At 43.4% G+C, this 14,791-nt stretch overlaps 1 pseudogene; it reads left to right on the plus strand.

Moving 5' to 3' along the window:
* Positions 1–1,746: 1,746 nt before the first annotated feature.
* Positions 1,747–2,590, plus strand: LOC127223889 (nucleophosmin-like; annotated as a pseudogene).
* The last annotated feature ends 12,201 nt before the right edge of the window (positions 2,591–14,791 follow it).

Raw genomic sequence — 14,791 nt, forward strand, 5'->3', positions numbered from 1 at the left:
CATGGGCATATACACACATATAAATAAATGTAATAAGAATTGTTTTTAAAAGTATGATTTTAGTCTTAATTGTTCATTATTAAATAAAGGCAATGAATGCATGGTGAACTAAGGGTTAAAAATCAGGACTGGAGAAATAGCTCAGCATTAAAAGCTGGTAGTTCCTAGCATCCACTTCCTAGCATCCATGTGGTGGCTCAGAACTATGCATGACTAGAGTTCCGGATACCCGACCTCATCTTCTGACCTCTGCAATAGCAGGCACACACACATGCATGCATGCACACATACATACTTGCATACAAAGCACTCATACAAGCTTAAGACCCATCTGTGCTACTACATAGCTAGCTAGCTTGAGGCCAGCCAGGAATACAAAAGACTGTCTGAAACAAGTAATGGAAAGTGGGGGGAGTGGGGTGAGAAGATGGGTCCACCTTTAAGATTGCTTGCTGTGCAAGCATAAAGACTTGAATTCAAACCCCATCATCCACATTTTTTTAAAAAAAATGTCTTTTAAAGATCAGACATGAGCCTGGGCGTGCTGGAATGATACGTGCCTTAAGTGCCTTTAGTCCCAGCACTCAGGAGGCAGAAGCAGGCAGAGTTCAAGGCCAGCCTAGTCTACCAAGTGGGTTCCAGAACTGGTAGGACTACACAGTAAAACCCTGTCTCAAAAAAAAAAAAAAAAAAAAAAAAAAAAAAAAAGGTCAGACATGAATTAACCCCACCGCATCCCACCCCAGTGCTGTGGAGGGCAGAAGCCAGGGTAACAGCTGGGGCTTGCTGGCTTCCATCCAAGCTCAAAGCTCAGTCAGACCCTGTCTCAAAGTGTCCTGGTTGGTTTTTTTTTTTTTTTTTTTTTTTTTTTTTTGGAATGTGGCAAAATCTAGAGTCATCTGTGAAAGAGAACCTCAATCGAGAAGGTGTCTTCACCAGATTGGAGCCTGTAGAGAATCCTATGAGGCATTTTTTTTCCATTAATTAACAGACTAATTTAAGTTAAAAGAATAAAAGAGCTAGCCAGAACCTGGTGGTGGTGGTGCAGGTCTTTAATCCCAACACTTGGGAGGCAGAGGCAGGCAGATCTCTGTGTGTTCGAGGCCAGCCTGGTCTACAGAGTGAGTTCTAGGACAGGCTCCAAAGCTACACAGAGAAACCTTGTCTCCACAAACAAAACAAAACAAAACAAAACAAAAAAAAAAAAAAAAAAAAAAAAAGGAAGGAAGGAAAATGGGTATATGTAAAGAGTTGGGTTTTTTCCGCCCGCCGCCGGTCTTGTCCCGCTGCCGCACCAGCCCCAATTAACACACAGAAACTCTGTATTAGATATAATTCTGTTGGCCAGGTACTAGTTTCTTATCAGCTAGCTCTGTCTTAGGTATTAACCCATTTCTGCTGATCTATGTATTTCTCTTACCGGGGAGCCGGCCGGCATACTGCTTTCTCCCGACTCTCCATCTTGGCTCTCCTTACTATTTCCTATTTCCTCCTTGTCTCCTAGTCCCTTCTATCTTCCTTTCCTATTGGCCAACAGTGCTTTATTCATTAACCAGTATGAGAAACATATACAGAAGGACATCTCCCATCAGGTATACAGTTATAGAAAAAAGTAATTAGTTTATAAATAACAAAAAATAGGCTGTGCCTGGTGTGATTCCATCCTGCATGTCTGTTCTGAGGAGCAGCAGTTCAGTAGACTCCTTAGTCTGACTTCTCTCACACCGAAGTGAGCACCTCTACCTCATGAAAGACATGATGGATATGAACATGAGCCCTCTTAGGCCTCAGAACTACCTAACTACCTTTTACGTTGTGAACTAAAAGCTGACAAAGATTATCACTTAAAGTGGATAATGATGAGAATGAATGCCAGTTGTCACTAAGAACAGTTAGGTTAGGGGCAGGGACAAAAGGTATATTACACATGGTAGAGGCCAAAGCAATGATCTCTGAAAACAGTCCAATTAAAGTAATACTGGAAACTTTGAAAATGTTTACAACCAACAGTCCCCTTGGGGGCTTTTAAATTACACCTGTGGCCTTATGGTTAAGGTGAGGTCCAGAGCCTGTGCATATCAGTGGACAGCACCTAGTAGTTGTAGAGGAAGATACAGAGTCACAATATGAAGATGAGGAGGATGTAAAACTCCTAAGTATGCCTGGAAAGTGAGATGGTGATAAGGTTCCACAGAAAAGAGTAAAAATTGATGAAGATGAGGATAATGAAGATGATTTTGATGATAAAGAAACTGAAGAAAAAGTTTCAGTGAAGAAATCTGTATGAGGATCCCAGCCAAAAATGCACAAAAATCAAACCAAAATGGAAAAGACTTAAAACCATCAACACCCACATCAAAAGGTCGAGTCCTTCAAAAAACAGGAAAAAATAAAATCCTAAAACCCTAAAAGGACCTAGATCTGTGAAGACATTAAGGCAAAAATGCAAGCAACTATAGAAAAAGCTGGTTCTCTTCCCAAAGTGGAAGCCAAATTCATTAGTCATGGAAAGAGTTGTTTCCAGATGACTGACCAGGAGGCAATTCAAGATCTCTGTCAGTGGAGGACATCTCTTTTATTTAATTTTTAAAAATAATTTATTTATTTTCATTTTGTGTGCATTAGTATTTTGCTTAAATGTTTGTCTGTGTGATGGTGTTGGGTCCTGGAGTTACAGGAAGTTGTGAGCTGCCATGTGGGTGCTGGGCATTAAACCTAGGTCCTCTGGAAGAGAGGTCAGTACTCTTAACCACTGAGCCATCTCTCCAGTTCCCCTGAAGGAAGCCTCTTTAAGAAAATGGTTTAGGGAATGGAGAGATGGCTCAGAGGTTAAGAGTACTGACTGTTCTTCCAGAGGACCCTGGTTCAATTCCCAACACCCACATGGCAGATCACAACTGTGTAATTTCAGTTCCTGGGGGCCTGACACTCATGATAAAACACCAATGCACATACAAATAAAAATAAATTAATAAAAATGGTTTAAACAATTTGAAATATTCCATCTTACTTAATTTCTGTAACAGTGGATATATCAGGCTTTCCTTTTTATAATGCAAAGTGAGATCTTTTCCTACTTTGTTTGATAAATGTTGTTCAGGTTCCATTGCCAAGAATGTGTTGTCTAAAGTGCCTGTTTGGTTTTCAAGGATGGAACTTCACCCTTCGCTTGATTTTAAGTATGTATGGAATGTTATGATAGGACATAGTAATAATGGTGGTCAGATGCGGAAGTGGTAGGGAGACAAAAATACATGTGAAATAAACTCAGTATTTTAATAAAGTAAAAAAAAAAGCCATGTAGATATGAAAGATATACAAGGATGTGCTCACTTTGGCAGCACATATACTAAAATTGGAAAAATACAGAGGGAGTCTGGATCCTGTATGGCATTGTGTTGTCTTTGAATTTTTTGATAAGAAAACAGCTGCTGGGTGACATGACATTGAGAAAGGGATGGCTGAATTAAACCAGCCTATATACTTTAGGTATGCCTTAACTTTAAAATGAAAGTTAAAAAATGTATTGCTTTGGGGAAGAGGTTATGGTTTTGTTTCCACAGGAAATGAAAGTTTGTGGATTCTTTCAAGCTTGATAGAGATCAGGTTTGATTGGCAAAGATTCCTGAAAATTCTGGCTACAGACATTAAGAAATAAACAACAAAACAAAACAAAAACAAAAACTACAACATAGATGATATATATTTTACCTGCTCAAACATATAAAAAAAAAAATCAACTTTGGCTGGCTTGTGTGAAATGCACAGTCCATACTTGTGTTAATGCAGGTATGTATATTACCTTTGAAAGTTTGTGTATTTTTGGAGCAAGGGAATCAGGCACTAACGAAATTGGTGGTCCAGATGATCCAGCCTCACAGACTGCAACTCTGTTGCAGTTTCTTCAGAGTTCTGTATCCAGAACATCTTCAAGACTGCTGGCTGAGATGGTCCAGCCTCACAGACTATTCTAGCCAGGACTGCAGATAATCCTTGCGCTTTCCGGTTGCACAGAGAGTGGACAATAAATGTTATAGCTGATTTCCTTAGGACTTGACCACTATCTCAATTTTCTCAGGTTCATTAAAGATGCCTTTAAACACAGGCAACAGAGGCAGTCTAGAGAACACAATGCCCGCATTCTCAAGAGGTGGAATGGGTAGATTTTGTGCTTATGGTGGGTTGTGGATATTTGTCATCATCTAGTGGGGATGTAGGAATATAGGCTAAATGACAACTATTAACCTAAAATACTTTTTGCATTGGTATAGATTTTGATAAATTGATATAAATTTAAAGTTTTTTTTTTTTTGGTTATACTGTATATATGTTTCTACTCTTGTTTGGTGTATTGTGCTTATGCAGCTCATTTAAGAATGTAATGTGCTGGTTGTGGTAGCACATGCTCCTAGAATTTGCTGAAGGAGGTGGAGGCAGGAGGAGTATGAGTTTGAGGTCAGCCTGGGCTACACATTTATAAAACTGGGTGGTGATAGCACATGTCTTTAATCCCAGCACTCAGGAGACAGAGGCAGGTGAATCTCTGTGAGTTCGAGTCTAGCTGGTCTACAGAGTGAGTTCCAGGACAGGCTCCAAAAGCTACAGAGAAACCCTCTCTCAAAAAACAAACAACAACAACAACAACAAAAAGGAATGTGTAATTAAGAAATGCAGGTTAGTACTTTGTCATCTATCATAATCAAACTTATAGTTACATATATTTTCAAGGTTAAACATATATTTTAGATATATATGGTCTTCAAACACATCAAATACTTACAGAATATGGCATTTAAGATGTTTAATAACCTGTAGTTTTTCATGACAGTAAGACACGTCTGCTCCTGGCAGCACCAATTTACTTCAGAGAAGATAATGGGCATTGAGGACACTCCATATGGAGTTTGCTTTTATTATGGCAAAGTTCACTGGGCAAAGAAATTGCTCTTGGCTTGAATGCTGACAGTATGCTGTACAAACTGAACAAGCAGGATGCAAAGGAAAAAGATTGCCGAACTTTGCCAAAGCAAGGTAGGACAGTCCTTCAAAATTCCTGCCTCATGGAAAAGTCTGGAGATGTTCTAGGCCTGAAGCCTAAAATTGAATGCCTCAGTGTTGCAGGAGAACCTGTCCAGGCAGCCAGATATCTGTTATTTCTATAGTTTTAGAAGTGGTTTGCACTGTACTTCCTGTTCACTTAGGTAATAATATATCCTTCTGGGGTCTTTGATGTAGTTGAAAACTAGATAGATATAGTTTCCCTTAGTTATAATAGAAAACAAATAAGATATAGAGCTATAGACTCATCAAGATAGAATAGATAATAGAATGATTTCTCCAAATTTGCCAAATGCAAATGGACTGGATAATTTAAATGTAATCCTTACTTGATATTTTTTCCTTGTTATATGTTGCTTTACTATGTTAAAGTTAAAATCCTTTCTGTTTAGGCAAAAAGGGGAAAATGTTGTGGAATATTCTCTTACACTTTCTATTGATATGAAGAGACACCAGGACCATGGCAACTCTTTTTTGTTTGTTTGTTTAAGATTTATTATCTATTATGCATACAGTGTTCTGCCTGTATATGTCAGCATGCTAGAAGAGAGAACCAGATCTCATTGCAGATGTTTGTGAGCCACCATGTGGTTGCTGGGAATTGAACTCAGGACCTCTGGAAGAGCAGCCAGTACTCTTAACCTCTGAGCCATCTCTCCAGCCTCTCATGGCAACTCTTTATAAAGGAGAACATTTAATTGAGTGGCTTACAGTTTCAGAGGTTTAGTCCATTATCATCATGGTGGAACATGGCAGTGTGCAGGCAAACATGGTGCTGGAGAAAGAGCTGAGATTGAAGAAGCTTGCCTTTGGGAATCTTGATCCCAAAGGCAAGAGGAAGTGATCTGAGTGTCACACTGAGTGAAGCTTGAGCAAAGGAGACCTCAAAGCCCACCCCCCATAATGACACACTTCCTTCAACAAGGCCACACATACTCAAACAAAGCCACGCCTCCTAATAATGCCTATGAATTTATGAGTGTTAATTACATTCAAACTACCACACACCCCAAAACCAAAGTAAAGACAAGACAAAAAGGGGAGAGGGGCGGAAGGAATGTTTGTTTGTTTGTTTGTTTGTTTGTTTGTTTGAGACAGGGTTTCTCTGTATTGTTTTGGAGCCTGTCCTGGAACTTGCTCTATAGACCAGGCTGGCCTCGAACTCACAAAGATCCACCTGCCTCTGCCTCTGGAGTGCTGGGATTAAAGGCATGTGTCACCATGATTGGCTTTCTAATTTTAATATTTCATTGCTTAAAAAAAAATTTTCAGCTGGGCATTGGTGGTGTATGCCTATAATTCCAGCACTTGGGAGGCAGAGGCAGGCAGATCTCTGTGAGTTCAAGGCCAGCCTGGTCTACAGAGGGAATTCCAGGACAGGCTCCAAAACAATACAGAGAAACTCTGTCTTGAAAAACCAAAAACAAACAAACAAACAAACAAAAACAAATAAAATAAAATAAAATAAATAAAAAATAAATAAAAAAATCTAAAGCTAAATAGAATGTTTTATTTTTGTAAAAACATTAGCACCTGACCAAACAGAGGCTGTGTGCTCATCATTGCAATCAATGTCCTTTCATTCAAGTGTCTGAGGAAGCTCAGCTTCCACAGGCATGTGTTGCAATTGAAGATGTCCCCACCCGCTAGACCACACTTTGGGGGCACAGTGAGAGAAGGGTAGTGAGGCCCAGAACTGCTGCTTCATTCCCATTTTGCAAATGAGGAAACTAAGGCTAAGAGAGATAAAGGCTTAGCCTAAGGAATGGACTTCTATTTCCCAATTCAAAGGGCAGGCAGGTACTTAAGATGAACAGAAGGACTTTGGGGCTGGGCTAAGTAAATTCTAGGGCTCCTCCTGTCTTTGCCTACCCAGAAATGGGATAATAAGTGTCTGGCTTCATGGGTTCTGGGGATTTGAACTCAAGTCTTTGAGCTTGCACAGTGAACACTTTATTGACCAGTCATTTTCTCGGCCCCAGGTGATTTTTTTTCTTTTGCTTGTCATTTCCTCCAGGAAGGATCTTCAGTTTCCTGTCTGGGCACCTGTGTCTGAGTACAAAGGCTTTCAAGCCATGTTGGAGTTGGACCAGAGAGGAGGACCCTTGCCAGTCAGAACAGGGACTTTCTCAGAGCCTTTACTTACAGTGTAGCTTCCCCAGGTCATGGCTAAGTCTCCAAACACAATTGCCTCATAGGCTTATTGTATCTATTGTTCAGCCTCTATCAGACCCTGTGGTTCTGGGGATGGAGAGGTGCCTCTGTGCTAGATGACAAGGACAGCCTGCTCCTCCTTAGCCACACTAGCCACACAGGGCAGCACCTTCTCTTCCTCTCTGGAGCCCTACTCTGCTCTTCTGACTACAGCCACACCTGAAGGACTAGGGTGTGGTCCAGTGGTTGAGTGTTTACTACCATAAATGAGGCTGCCTTGAGACACATCCCCAACACTTTGCCCAAGCACACAGTCACACACATGTGTTTGTTCTTGGGTTTGCTTACTGGGGATAAAACCTGAGACCTAGACAATGCTAGACAGGGGCTCTCCCATCTACCTACACCCAGTCCTGATATGTAGTCCTTGAAATGTTATGTTTTCTCTCTCCCTATTTTTTTGTTGTTTGTTTGTTTGTTTGTTTGACTGTAGCTTTAAGATGAATCTAGTGTCTGGATGGTAGTGGCAGAGGCAGGCAGATCTCTGAGTTTGAATCCAGCTTGGTCTGCATAGTGAGTTCCAGGACAAAACAAAACAAATAAAAAACCCAAAAAAGATGGATCTTGCTATGTGTTACAGGCTGGCTTTGAATTTGTATTTTGTAATTTTCCCACTTCTGACTCTAAGTATTAAGATCCCAGGCATATTCTGCAATGTCTGAGCAAAAATACTGTCCCACCTCCCTCCCCACAAAAAAAAATTAGAAGAAAACATATTTCTGTTCTTTCCTAGTCAGCCATGGATACTTAGAAGTATCCCTCTTGGCTGCTGGTTGTATAACATGTCTGAATGATGCTATCCTGACAGTTTGAGGATAGGGACCCTACAGCCACAGAACTCTCTAGATCTACATCTGGTGTTTTGTCAAACGCAGCATGGGAACACTATCACATATAGGCAACTGGATCTTGGAAATTTTAAATTTTATTTATATAACTAAAGTTTTATTAGCTGACAGTGGCTGAGTTGTTCCCAAGGCAGTGATTTGAGTTCATCTTCCTCAAATTTACCCTTTTACACATACTTGTTCCAGGTTTCCTTTGTGTCTGGCTTCCTGAGGGCAGAGGCAATTCAGCCGCCCACACCAGATCTGTATCACAGAAGGATGATGGTCCCTCATCCTGGAAAACACTTTTCCACTTTACAAAGCAGTTTTGTAATCATTATCTCGGGAGCCACAGGCTGTGATGGAGATAGGCTGTTTTCTTTTCTTATCTATCATTTACAGATGAAGAAACCGAAGCTCTAAGAAGGTAACTGATTTCTCAGAGGAGGTGATGCATGGTCTGGTGGAGATGGGTAGGAATTTTGGCTTCCCAGATAGACCTCTGCCCTCTCCCTCTGCCCTCTCCCTCTGCCCTCTCCTTCTGCCCTCTCCCTCTGCATTCCCTCTGCAACCCTTCCCTCTTCACCCCTTCCCTCTGCACTCACTCCCTCTGTACTCACTCCCCCTGCACCCCTGCTTCTGCCCTATTCCTCTACATTTTCTCTGCCCTCTATCCTGCCTGCTGCTGGCTGCATTCTTAAAGAGAGCATGGTGTGGCTAAGCATCCACCCCTGACCAACACTGCTGCAGACCTCACTGGGCCTTGAGCAAAAGCCAGGGACTGACTCTTGAGAAATGGATGAAAATGGATACCGATGTCATGGTATCCAGTCACTGAGGTGCTGCAAGCCTTTGAGAGATCTTATCTGACAACCTAGGAGCTAACTAGTTTTTATGTCAACTTGACACAGGCTAGACTCATTTTGGAAGAGGAACCCTCAATTGAAAAACAAACAAAAAATCATGTTCCCACCAGCTTGAGCTATGGGCAAATCTGTAGTATATTTTTCTTAAGTAGTGATTGATATGGGTGGGCCCAATGAAGCCACCCCTGGACATGTGGTCCTGGCTGAGCTGTAGTAGGTGGTGGTAGCGCATACCTTTAAAACCAGCACTTGAGAGGCAGAGGCAGGCAGATCTCTGTGAGTTCAAGGGCAGTCTGCTCTACAAAGTGAATTCCAGGACACCCAGGGCTACACAGGGAAACCCTGTCTGGGGAGAGGGGTGGGAGTTGAGTAAGCCTGGAGGAGTTAGCCAGTTAGTAGCACTCTTCCATAGCCTCTGTTAGCTCATGCCTCCAGGTTCTTGTCTTTAGTTCCTGTTCTGACTCCCTCAAATGATTGATTACAAGTTGTAAGATGAAATACACCCTTTCCTCCACAGGTTACTTTCAACCATGGTGTTTTAGCACAGAGACAGAAACCCTGCCTAGACATCCTGCCTGCCCTACATAGTAAGAATTACCACTTCTATTTTATCATGGAGGAAGCAGCTCCAGATAACTACTTGCCAATGTATCCTGGGTACCTCTAACAATTTCTTGTGCTTGCGTGTATACATGTGTGGGGGCCGGCTAGAGGTCAATGTTGGGGCCTCTTTCTCAAAATGGATCTCCACTTTGTTGTTGTTGATGTTTCTGTTGTACATTTTTATTTTCTTTATTGTTGCTATTAGTGCACATGCGTGTGTGCACATTCAAATCCCATGGTGTGTATGCAGAAGTCAGAGGATAACTTTGCAGAGTTATTTTCTCCCCTTCCACCTTCATGTGAGTTCTGGGAGTTGAACTCAGGTCACCAAGCCTGCTGGTGAGTACCTTTAGCAGCCGAGCCATCTCACCAGCCCCTTCCTTCATCTTCACTTAACCTGGAGCTTCCTGATTCAGCAAGGCTAGTTGGCCTAGGAGTCCCAGGAACTCTCTAATGCTGGGATTCCAAGGCTGCACCAAGACACCAGGCTTTTTATGTGGGTTCTAGAAGGTTATACTTCAGTCTTCACACTTGCATGTCAAACTCTTTATTTTTATTATTTATTTATTAATGTATATTGGTGTTGTCTTAGGGTTTTTATTGCTGTGAAGAGATACCATGACCACTGCAACACTTATAAAGAAAACATTTAATTGGGGCTGGCTTACAGTTTCAGAGTAGTCCATTATGGTCATGATGGGGAGCATGGTGGCAGTGTGCAGGCAGCCATGTTGCTGAGGGTATTACATCTTGACCAGAAGGCAGCAGGAAGTTGACTGTCACACTAGTGAAGCTTGAGAAAAAGACCTCAAAGCCCATTCCCACCGTGACAAGGCTACACCTCCTAATAATGGCACTCCCTTTGGGGGCCATTATTTTTGAAACAGTGTTTTGCCTGCACGTATGTCTGTATAGTGTCAGATCCCCCATAACAGGAGTACAGACAGTTGTGAGCTGCCACGTGGGTGCTGGGGATTGAACCCAGGATCTCTGGAAGAGCATCCCAGTGCTCTTAACTGCTGAGCCATCTCGCTAGCCTGTCAGATGCTTTGTTGATTGAATCATCTCTCCAGAGTTGTTCAGAGTGCCCAGGTTCTGGCTCCCCCACTAGCTTATAGATGACTGTGAGCTGCAAGCACAGAGTCTGAAAATTGTGGGGAGAAAACCCATTCTTTATGGGACACACTTCGGAGGATTCGTGTTAGGGTCAGCAGGTATGGTCATCCGGCACCAAACAGATCCAAGAAGTTTCTGGAAGGTACCAAAGCTGAAGAGGGGTAGGCAGGATAGCACTATGTCTGCCTGTCCCACTATGCCAGAGTGAACCACGCTTTCCTCCTAGTATCCATCCCTTTGGAGGTCCTGGAGGATGATGCTCTCTCTCATTACAGACTTTAGAAAAAGGGGTTAGGGAATGGGGAGGTAACTCGTTTGGTAAAATGCCTGCCATGCAACCATAAGGACCTGAGTTCAGAGTCTACACACCTATGTAAGAGTTAAGTTGGCTCTAATTTCAGCACTAGAAGAGGTACAGAGACAGGGGGATCCCCGGAGCTAGCTGGTTCACTAGTCCAGCTAGGTGGTGTGCTCTAGGTCCAGGGGAGACTCAGCCTCAAAAACTATAGTGGAGGGGCTGGAGAGATGGAGGGGCTGGGGACATGGAGGGCCTAGAGAGATAACTCAGTGGTTGAGAGCACTGACAGCTCACAACTACAAGTAACTCTGCTCCAGGAGATTAACCCTCCCTCTGGATTCTGCTGACATACATACATAGTCACATGCACACATGTACACATAAATAAAAGTTAAAAGTTGAAGCATCTTTGGCTTCCTCAGTACATACATACCCCTATACACACATGTGTATATGCACATACAATGTACACACATGGAAAGAAGGAAGGAAGGGAGGAAGGAAGGAAAGGGGGAGGCGGGGAGGGAAGAAGAGAGGGAGGAAAAAAGGAAGGGAAGTAGGGAAGAGGTATAGCTTGCTTAAGGTTACGTAGCCCTGGTTAAGGGAGCTTTTGAAGCTTGCTTTGAATCTGCTAGTCAACCTGTCACCCCTGTCTTTCTTCTTCTCCATCCTGACATCTACTAGAGGATTCTACAGATCAATAGAAGCCCCAGGCCTGCAGGGTGAAAGCAAGGTTAGAGCCCACAGCAGCCACATTGCATCGGGTGGAATGTGCTGGATCTGAGAGAATCAGCTCCAATGAGAGAAAGCACGGTAGGAATGGAAATGCACAGTCATCCAAACAGTTGAGTATTGGGCCACACCCTGCTCCCGCCTCAGTCCTCAGTCCACAGGCAGGGCACACTGTGTACCCAGCCTTCTAGCCAACAGTGCTTGCCAAGTTGAGGCAAGGGTTGCTGTCCCAGGAACTTGGCCATCTCTTGGGTGGATCTCAAGCTTGTCAAGTGTCATAGTGGGGCTCAGAGTAGAAGACAGGCCAGACTATCAGGGATCTGATTCTTGGAGAAGGATGTGGACAAGCCACCTGGCTTCTTCTTGATCCATCGAGTCATTTATTCTCACATGTCCACTCAGTACTTACTGCAGTCCTGGCTCCAGGTTCAGTGATGAATCAAGCTCACCTCCATGGAGTGCCCAGCTGGCTGCGGGGCCCACCTGCCTTGGCATCAACTCCCTGTCTACTGGATGGTTCTGGATGGAGCCATTCATCTTTAGTGTCAGTACTGGCCATGCATGTTGGATTGTGTCACCACCCTCTCTTCCATAGTTCTCATTGTCGCTTGGAATTTTTTAGAAGCCCTGTGTGGGTGCTGGAGAAATGGCTCAGTAGTTAAGAGTACTCGATACAGCCAGATGGTGGTGGTGCCAACCTTTGATCTCAGCACCTGGAGGCAGAGGTATGCGGATCTCTGAGTTCAAGGCCAGCCTAGTCTACATAGCAAGTTCCAGGACAGGCTCCAAGCAATATAGAGAAACCCTGCCTCAAAGAACAAACAAACAAACAAAAAAACGCAAACAATAAAACAACAAGCAAATAAACACCACAAACAAAAAGAGTACTTGTCGCTCACACCAAGGACCCAGGTTTGATTCTCAGCACCCATGTGACAGTTCATGACTCTCTGTGATTCCAGTTTCAAGGGATCTGATGCCATCTTCTGGCCTCCATGGGTACTGCATACACACGAGGCACAGAGAGACCTGCAGGCAAAACACGTAAAATAAACCTTGAGAATAAAAAAAAAGAAAGAAAAAGCCCAGTAGAGTGTCCTTCTCACCCTACTCCTTCTCACTTTCTTCCTGTCTCTCTGATGGCCATGTTTCCTCCTGTCCAATGGGCCTTTATACATGCCTCTTTCTTTTCCTGGTTGTTATTTCAGCAAAACGGGTATCAAGGTGAACCCTCCTCCTGATGTCACACCCTTAGTGTGGGTGGGACTTCAGGCTTCCTCCTAACCAACAGAATACTGCAAAGGTGCAGGAGACCATTCCTGTCTTTAAGTGACATTAGACTTTTTCTGTGGTCGGTCACACAAGTTCAGAAGCAGAACATTCACTTAGAAAACACTGGAGGCCCAGGTCTGTGACCATCCCTGCCTCGCCACTCACTGGCTTGGAAGAAGGAAGCTGCAGGTTGAATAGAATCATAGCATTGTCGTAGCACTGGCCTTAAATCCAGGCTGGAGTAGGACACCTCTTGGCTGTTCTATGTTCCAGATTTCAGAAAACAGACTGCCTTCCCACTGCTGGATGTCCCCCCCCTCCGCAACCCCCTCCCCAAACACTCAAAAGAAGGGCAAGGACAGGATGTTCTACAAAAAAACACCTCACCTGGTCTGAGTCTGGAGTCGCCTCTGATGCTTTAACACTAGGGGGCGCCGTGAGCCAGGTTTGCCTAACAATTCTGCTGTAGACTTTCAGCCATATAAATTAGAGAGCTTAATAGCCAGGGATGGAAAGTTTCCAGACAAATAGCTGCTTTGGATCGCCCATGATCCTGCAGCCATTTGGATAAACTCTTTCAAACATAAGGTTTGAGCTGTCAGAATATTTCTTGATTCCTCATTTAGGTGTAAATAGATCTTCCTGTCTTATTCTGTCTCTCCCTGTCTCTCCTTTCCTTCCTTTCTGTCTTTGTCTCTCTCTTTGAAAAGATCTCACGTAGCCCCAACTAGCTTCTAACTTCCTCTGTGGCTCAGGCTGGCCTTTTATTCCAGATCCTCTGGCTTCCACCTCCTCAGTGCTAGGGTTACAGGGGTGACCACCATGGCTGTAGCTGGTTTTCTTGTTCACTAGTTTTTGTTTTGGAGACAGGGTCTTAATAGAGCACAGGTCGTCCTGGAAACTCTCAGTCCTGCCTCAGCTTTTTGAGCACTGGAATTTTAGGTGTGAGCCACCAAGCCCAGCTGAACAAATGTTTTTGTTTTTAATGTTTCCTCAGGAAAAGAAAGAATGATGAAACAGATGAGTGGTAGAGCACTTTGTGCATGCTAGCATGCACAAAGCTCAGAGTTTGATGGAGGTGTGTGTGGCACCATCAAGCAGCAAGGCGCTTGGCTCCCTGAGTCCTACATCCACAAAGTTTAATTCTGCCAACATGGAAGCCATCCCTCCCCAGTCCAACCTCCATGTGCGCATTCTGCCCTGACTGGCACCTCCGAAGCCCTGAAGAGGATCCTCTGTGCAGAAATAGCTGGAATGTAACTGCTTTGTAAAAACTTGGTACTCTATGAAATCTCTGTAACCTTGGAAACCTTATGGGCTCAGACTAGCAGTCACAAACCTCCCTTTCCCTTTAAACATGATTCGCAATTGTAAGCAGGCACCTTACTCTTCTGATAGAGTGAGATCCCAGCCGGTTTGGTTCTTAGCAATAAAAACCTTTTGCTTTTTCAGTCACTTCCTTGGAGGTTAAGGAAACCGGTAGGCACAACAATCATCATGAGGGGTGTTCTGGATGAGATGTGAGGTGGCGATTGACCAAGGGTGACTGGTCAGTGGTTAGAGGTTAAAATGGTCTGAGGAGAGACTAGACCATATGTCAGGAGCGGCCCCAAGTCCGTACCTGAATGGAGGAGTGTGGATGAGGGAAAGGCTAGCTGTAGACAATAAAAAAAAGAGAGAAACAGAATAAAGGTCAGGAGGGCAGATCAGTTTTTTCGCCACTGTTATATACCTTATCCAAAAAGGGGAACACGGTATCATGTATATAGAACAAACAGGCTTTTCTTCCTCACTTATTCTAAGGG

The sequence above is a fragment of the Phodopus roborovskii genome, unplaced genomic scaffold (genome assembly GCF_943737965.1).
Source record: "Phodopus roborovskii unplaced genomic scaffold, PHOROB, whole genome shotgun sequence".
NCBI classification, from domain to species: domain Eukaryota; kingdom Metazoa; phylum Chordata; class Mammalia; order Rodentia; family Cricetidae; genus Phodopus; species Phodopus roborovskii.